At 37.7% G+C, this 7,239-nt stretch overlaps 1 pseudogene; it reads left to right on the forward strand.

The window, feature by feature from the left end:
* The first annotated feature begins 3,993 nt into the window (after positions 1-3,993).
* Positions 3,994-5,941, forward strand: LOC103451227 (cationic peroxidase 1-like; annotated as a pseudogene).
* The last annotated feature ends 1,298 nt before the right edge of the window (positions 5,942-7,239 follow it).

Here is a 7,239-nt window from a genome sequence, read left to right on the forward strand (position 1 = left end):
AGGGCTACGATGTAGCCTAACTATGAATTCTTAATTTCTCAGTTTAATTATTTATGAATTTTCATTCAAGTTGAGTATCATTTTGCTGTGCTTATGAGCTTGATTTTAATCTTAGTGATTGGCCACCACTTTGGTTTGAGTTGAGTGTATTTGATGCGAAGTAACATAGATGCCATGTTGTTAATTCGGTTTTAGTGTCTTGCAAATGGTACCATGAATTCCTTGATGTAGATGCCATACACTAGGTTTCATGCGGTCTCTAAAGTAGTTCTCAAATCGTTAATGAACTCATGTGTGTTTCGTAATCTAGATGCCATAGATTGTTAGCACATATGAGTATACATAGTAATCTAGATGTCATGAATGCTATATGAATTAGAGGAATTAGACCGTCAATTTGGATGATTACTCATTAATAATTAATTGTAGGAATTGAGTTGGATTGGTTATGGTGAATCGGATGCTCTAGTGTCTTTCGCAATTGATTTATAATTTGATTTCTTTGTTGTTCTTGTCATTTATTTAAGCTCATTTGATTTTTGTTTACATTTACTATTTCAAAGTTCTTTCTCAAATCATCAATTTTTCCATTTCAATTCAAGTGCAATATAAATTAAGTTAATAAGATAAAATTATTTCAATCTTAGTTGGAACGATCTTGTGCTTACCTACTATACTACTTAACGATTCGTACACTTGTGAGCATTAAAATTTGGACTTAATTGGATTGATTTCGGATAATCTAATTTTGGCAACAATCAAAAACCTAGCATTAGTCATGGGTTCATATCATACTGGTTCATGTACTCCCACAATCACTAAAATGTCATTGTCATTAATTTTCCGTCTTGTTGGAGTAGCTTCTGGTCAGTTGTCCTCTACTTTCTATGAAACATCGTGTCCTAATGCCTTGTCCACCATTTGTCCACCATAAAATCGGCGGTGAACTCAGCGATGTCGAAGGAAGCTCGCATGGGAGCTTTCTTGCTCCGTATTCAATTCCATGATTGTTTTGTTAATGCAAGGGATCATTTCTACGTACTACATCTCTTTAACTTCCCGCCTAATGATTTTCTTTCATATATAATTATTATCTTTCACCTGCATGCATGCATGCTCGTGAATTCTTTTATACCTGCTTGAAGAGAGAAAGAATGAAGATAGTACGAATTCCCAATCACTCCTCTTTCTTTTATTTGTTTATTTCTTTTATTTATTTGAGGAAATTCCATGATTTTGTTTTCCTGTCTTGGACATTTTTTTTTCAAAATTAAGGACAATTGTATTAAGGGTACAAATGTAATACAGTACAGTTAGTAAGTTGGTTAGAGTAGTTAGACTTTCTCTTATAAAAACGGTTGTGTAACCTTCATTCTATCAATCAATACAAAAGCATATTTCTCTCTCTAAATCTCTCTCTCTCTCAAACTCTCTGTATTGATCTTTCTTCTCTTCATCTTTCTTCTTGATTTTCTTTCAATTCCCAAATATTACAATGTAGTTAACATGGTATCAGAGCCACCAGGCTTACGCCATTGATTCTGGTGGTTCCGTATTTTCTTTTAGATTTCTTTTTCTAGTTTTATTTTCTCTTCAGATTTTCTTGAATTTTTTCGTCTAAGTTCTTTGGTGTTTCCTTCTTCTCTCTGATCCATGAATCGGAGAAGGAAGCAGAATCAAGTTCTTACTCAGTTTTTTTGTGGATGCGAATCGACTGAAAAACGTCGTCACTGACCTCGCCGATTTCAACTGGGTCCGGATGACAGTTGGGTTTGCGGATCTGGGTTGCCGATTTCAATGCCGTGATAATCTTTTCCAGTTGCAGCGGCAATACCGATCAGAGCCGTACTCTCGCCGAGATGCGAGTCCTCCTCTCTGATCCTCAAGATCTGGCTGTGCAGCACGCACCCCGTCTTCTTCCGACCGAAGCATTGCATGGACTCGATAGCTGGGGCCGCCATGGTGTTGCTCTCTAGGGTTTGGGGTCTTTTTCAGCCATTTCTGAATTTCAAGATTCTTCATTTCAATATCAATGTTCGTGATATTTGGGATATTTGGATTCAAGAATATTGGTTATTGCTGGATTGTGCAATTTGTATGATGGTGTCCAGTTCTATCTCTGCTTCATTGGAATTCTGCTCTGTTTCTCTTGTTGGGTTTGATGTTTCTGCAAATCTTGATATGTTTGGAGAAATGGGTATGGATTCTTGGGTTTGATTGCTACTAATATCTTTAGGGTGTTCATTGTCGAATTACTCAGGAAGTTTGCAGTATCTAATTATTGTCTCTCTGCTTCACTGATTTTCTGCAATTCTGTTGAGGAGTTTGTGCAGTAATTTTCTCTTATCTCAGCCTATAATGTCGAGTCTAACCAACTCAATTGTTAGCATGAATCTACAGTAAGTCCGATTATACGATAAAGTTTGAAGAAGTTGATAACGGTAAATCCCACGAAGGGTAATTCCGTGATGTGAATAGGTAAAAATCCCACGAAGGGTAGAAGAAGTTGTTAATGGTAAATCCCACGAAGGGTAATTCCATGTTATGAATAAGTAGTGTTGTGAATTGGTAAATCCACAAAGGGCGATCCCGTGGACATTAGTGTAGTGTAGTTTAGTATTGGCAGAAAGCCATTAGAAATGGACATGAAGTCATTAGTACTTGAAGATTGTTGGCACGAAGCCATTAGAAGTTGAAATTTGTTGGCACGAAGCTGTTAGTAAGTAGTTTTGATTGTGGGCAAGAAGCCATTGTTAAAAGAAGTTGTTGACAGTAAATCCCACGAAGGGTAATTCTGTAAGAAATTATTATAATCGGCCTGAGGATGTGTTACAATTTTATTCTATTTGGTTTGCAATAGCTACAGAGGTGTCGACATCAGTTTGTGGTGCTGAAATTCTTTGGAAATAACCAATATGCAATTGCGCAGTTTAGTGATGCCAGTCAATGCTGGAGAAGTTTGAGTCAATAGCAAAGCGATGCTAAACAATGATGGAAAGGTTTGAGGCAAAAGCAATGTGATGTCAAAAGATTCAAGTTCGCAGAGAGGGTTGTTGCTTTGGAAGTGGCTGTGGCTGGCGGGACCAAGGTTTTCGATAAGGAATTTGGTGTGTCAACAGAGTTGCTCATGAGACTTTGTTGTGGGATTGCAAGATTGCAGATGGTTCAACATTGTGTTCAGTGATTGTAGATGTTTTTCCAATCTCAAACTGGGTTAACCCAGTTGAGATTGAGGGGGAGTATTAAGGGTACAAATGTAATACAGTACAGTTAGTAAGTTGGTTAGAGTAGTTAGACTTTCTCTTATAAAAACGGTTGTGTAACCTTCATTCTATCAATCAATACAAAAGCATATTTCTCTCTCTAAATCTCTCTCTCTCTCTCTCAAACTCTCTGTATTGATCTTTCTTCTCTTCATCTTTCTTCTTGATTTTCTTTCAATTCCCAAATATTACAATGTAGTTAACAAATTGGACAGTTTTTTCTGAGTCTTGTAGAAGAGTAAAAAAGAAGTTGGAAAAGAATAGAGTTGTAATTGCTGTCTTTGTCATCTACAATTATAAAGTGGAAGATAAAGTAAGAGAAATACAATTTTTTTAAAGTGCTATTCACACATCAATTTTTAATTCTTACATCCTTTTATTAATTTTTTTTTGTCAAATTTTTTTTTAATTCATTCAATTTAAAGGTTAAAAATTAAGAAGAGTGAAAAGTAAAAATAGGCGTGTAACTAGCGCTATCCTATTTTTTAACACTCAGTTGGACAACCAAAATCTTGGACATTTTTATTCGTTGTTCATAAATTATTTTATTTTCTATTTCTGTTTTAATTTTTAACCATCCGATAATCTAATTTGACTTCTTGTTTTCTCATTCTTCGCGGGCCACGCATTCAACTGAGCTTTTTGTGCCGTAGTGCCAAAAAAATAGTGAATCTGCGCGTATACATATTAGGACAAAAAAAGAAGTCATGTTTCTCACAGAAAAGGTAGACGAGTTTGAATAACAAATGTGAACTGTGCATGCAGGGATGTGATGCTTCGGTTCTGCTGGATGACACACCCAATTTCACTGGAGAGAAAACAGCAGCTCCTAATGCTAATTCTTTGAGGGGATTTGATGTAATCGATACAATTAAATCACAATTGACGCGTATCTGCCCCAAAGTGGTCTCTTGTGCTGACATCATAACCGTTGCTGCTCGGGACTCTATTGTTGCAGTAAGTAAAAAACGCTACTAATAATCAACTGTTATTGAGGCTCCGAAAAGAATTATCATGCATTTCTTTAAGTCTAATTTTTTTTATTTGTTTAGAGTGTTAATTGTAAACACGAAATTCTTACAAAAAAATGATACAATAACATGTGTACAAAACAATGATTGTAATAATGTAGAACTATGGTTTCAATCTCTATTTACAAAAACTTGAATCCTCTTATTCGATCTCTGGGATTATAGAGTGTATGTGTAGGATTGTTGATCCAAGTTTCGCAATGACTGATCTCGGATGAGCGGATGTTGCAAGGGTTTGGCTTGTGGCGATGGAAGAACAGGCACGTGTAATGGTGATTGATGATTCTTCATGGATGTGACGAAGAACACAGAGAGCCTTATGAGTGTTTGGTAGAATCTGGGGCTTGAGAGTTTGAGCGTCTGGGTGTGAGAATGAATTTCTTTGGCCCCATTCTTTGTCTTAGAGCCTCGTATTTATAGGCTCTCCAAGTCTTGCCTACGGCTGGAATTGGCCTGAATTGTGGACTTGATTCATCGACGAAAAAACCAATACTTGATTTAGAGCTTGGTTCGTGATTTGACTTCATCAAATAATCAATAACATTTAAATTTAAATCAATTAATTTGTTTGCTTTAAATTAAAATTAATCAAAGAACTAATAAAAATAATTCATTAATTAATTTCCGTCAAATGTCCAAAAGTGTCACTCTTGATGACTCATCTAGTTTTGACAAGTCACATGTATTGTGTACGATTCGAGAGATACATGGTGCATGCCACGTAAGCCTTGGCATGTTGATATTTAATGTGTTGGTAAACATTTATTTCACCAAAATTTCAGTGTCTACACTATCTTAAAGACTTCCCTCTATAATTTGTGATCGTTAAATCTCACTTTGTGTTATGGTATAACATTCAATTGTTTAAACAGTTGGGCGGACCTGCCTATACAGTGCCTTTCGGCAGAAGAGACTCCACCACAGCTAGCTTAAGTGCTGCCAATTCCAATATACCCGCTCCCACATTGAATCTTACTGGCCTTATTACTGCTTTCTCAAACAAAGGCTTCACTGCCAAGGACCTAGTTGCCCTCTCAGGTTTGCTCAAAAGTTAGATCATCTCTACTTATTGTTTAAGTACTAAACAAGTCAAATCTCTAATTACTTTGTTTTTTGTTGTTTAATAATTAGGATCTCATACAATTGAGCTAGCTAGGTGCACAAATTTCCGGGCACGTCTTTACAACGAAACAAACATAAACGCTTCATTCGCAACATCACTAAAATCAAGTTGTCCAACAAGTGGAGGCGATAACAATCTCTACCCACTTGATGTCACAAGTCCAACAACTTTTAACAATGCTTACTTCAGGAACTTGGTGAGCCAAAAGGGCCTTTTGCACTCCGATCAAGCTCTTTAGTGGCGGCTCCACCGATGCTCAGGTGAATGCTTACGTCAGCAATACGGCAACCTTAAGAGCAGATTTTGCCAATGCTATGAAAAGGATGGGAAACCTAAGCCCTTTCACGGGCACCAATGCTCAGATTAGGACCGATTGTAGAACAGTCAACTAAGTTCTTGGAAGTAGAGAGCCGGCTTGTTTATTTCCAAGTGTCTATTTTGGATTAGTTACTTTTTGCGATGTGGGGTTTTTGTAGATGAATTAATTCCAATAATAAAAGCATTTTGCTTGACGTTTTCATTTGCCTTGGTTATTGTAATATATTGATATCAGGGGAAGAGGGAGGGAGGGATTTGGGATGCTGTAATTCTTGTTTTTGTTATAGTAAGTGTGTAACTTTAAATATGGTTGTGTAAATTAAAAGTAGGGATTCCGGGTAGGAAAGAGATTTTTCCTATTTACTGTAATTTTTTTTTTTTTGTCAAAAGGTAGACTTTATTAAATACGAATAAAAACGTTTACATCTTTTGCTAAAATGTTAAATAAAACTTCGGACCCAAAGCATTCCAACGAAAAGCACCTCCATGTGAGGCAACATATGAAACGACAGCATGAGTAACGGCATTCCCATTCCGCTTAACAAACATAAACCTCACCTTTTCTAATTGGGATACCAACATACCAATATCATAAATAAAGCATTCCAAAGTAGCATCAATTGCGTACTCCTTATTGATCATTAGAATAAGCATCAGCGAGTCGGATTCAACCTCCACATTCTGACAAACCCATCTCAAAACACACCTGTACCGCAGCACGTAGAGCAGCTGCTTCTGCCATTGCTGCCGTGCTGAAAGACAGCCCTCCCACCCCTCCCGCAGCAAGCAACATCCCAGCAAAATCTCTCAAAACCCATCCATAGCCCCCTTTGCCAGTCTTCCCGCACCAAGCCCCATCACAATTAATTTTGAGAACCCCAAACATTGGCCTTTTCCACCTAATCGGCTGTCCAGCAAAGTGTTCAACCAGCCCCAACTCAAGCTCGTCAGTTTCACCCCTCTCAACACCTTTAGCACTTCGAAACTCCAAAATTTGTTTCCTAACCACATGAACCATCCATATGATTAACAAGGACTCCATTAAATACCATTTCATTCCGAGACTTCCAGATTCTCCAGAGCACAAAGACACACTCCTGCAATAAATCCTCTTGTCTATCATTATCTCGAAACCGTATGCAAAGACCTCGCCAATAGTCCCTAAAGTCTTGGCCTACAATATTCCCCATATCCAATTGCAAGGAACAATAATACCAAAGCACAGGCTAAATGCACACTCAAAGAACAAATGGTGCTCCGTCTCCTCCGCCTCACCACACATCAGACATACACTATCCACATGCATCCGTCGCCGAATCAAATTAACCCTCACAGCTAAAGAGTTATTGCAACAGCGCCACACAAAGAATTTAAGTTTGTTTGGCACAGCTAATCTCCAAATATCCCTCCAACAATGATCCCCATCATCCCTGTGACTACACCCCCCCCCCCCCCCCCAATTGGTCTGCATCTCCATAGCAACTCCATACCGCGTGCGAACAGT

The sequence above is a fragment of the Malus domestica genome, chromosome 12, assembly GCF_042453785.1.
Source record: "Malus domestica chromosome 12, GDT2T_hap1".
NCBI lineage: Eukaryota > Viridiplantae > Streptophyta > Magnoliopsida > Rosales > Rosaceae > Malus > Malus domestica.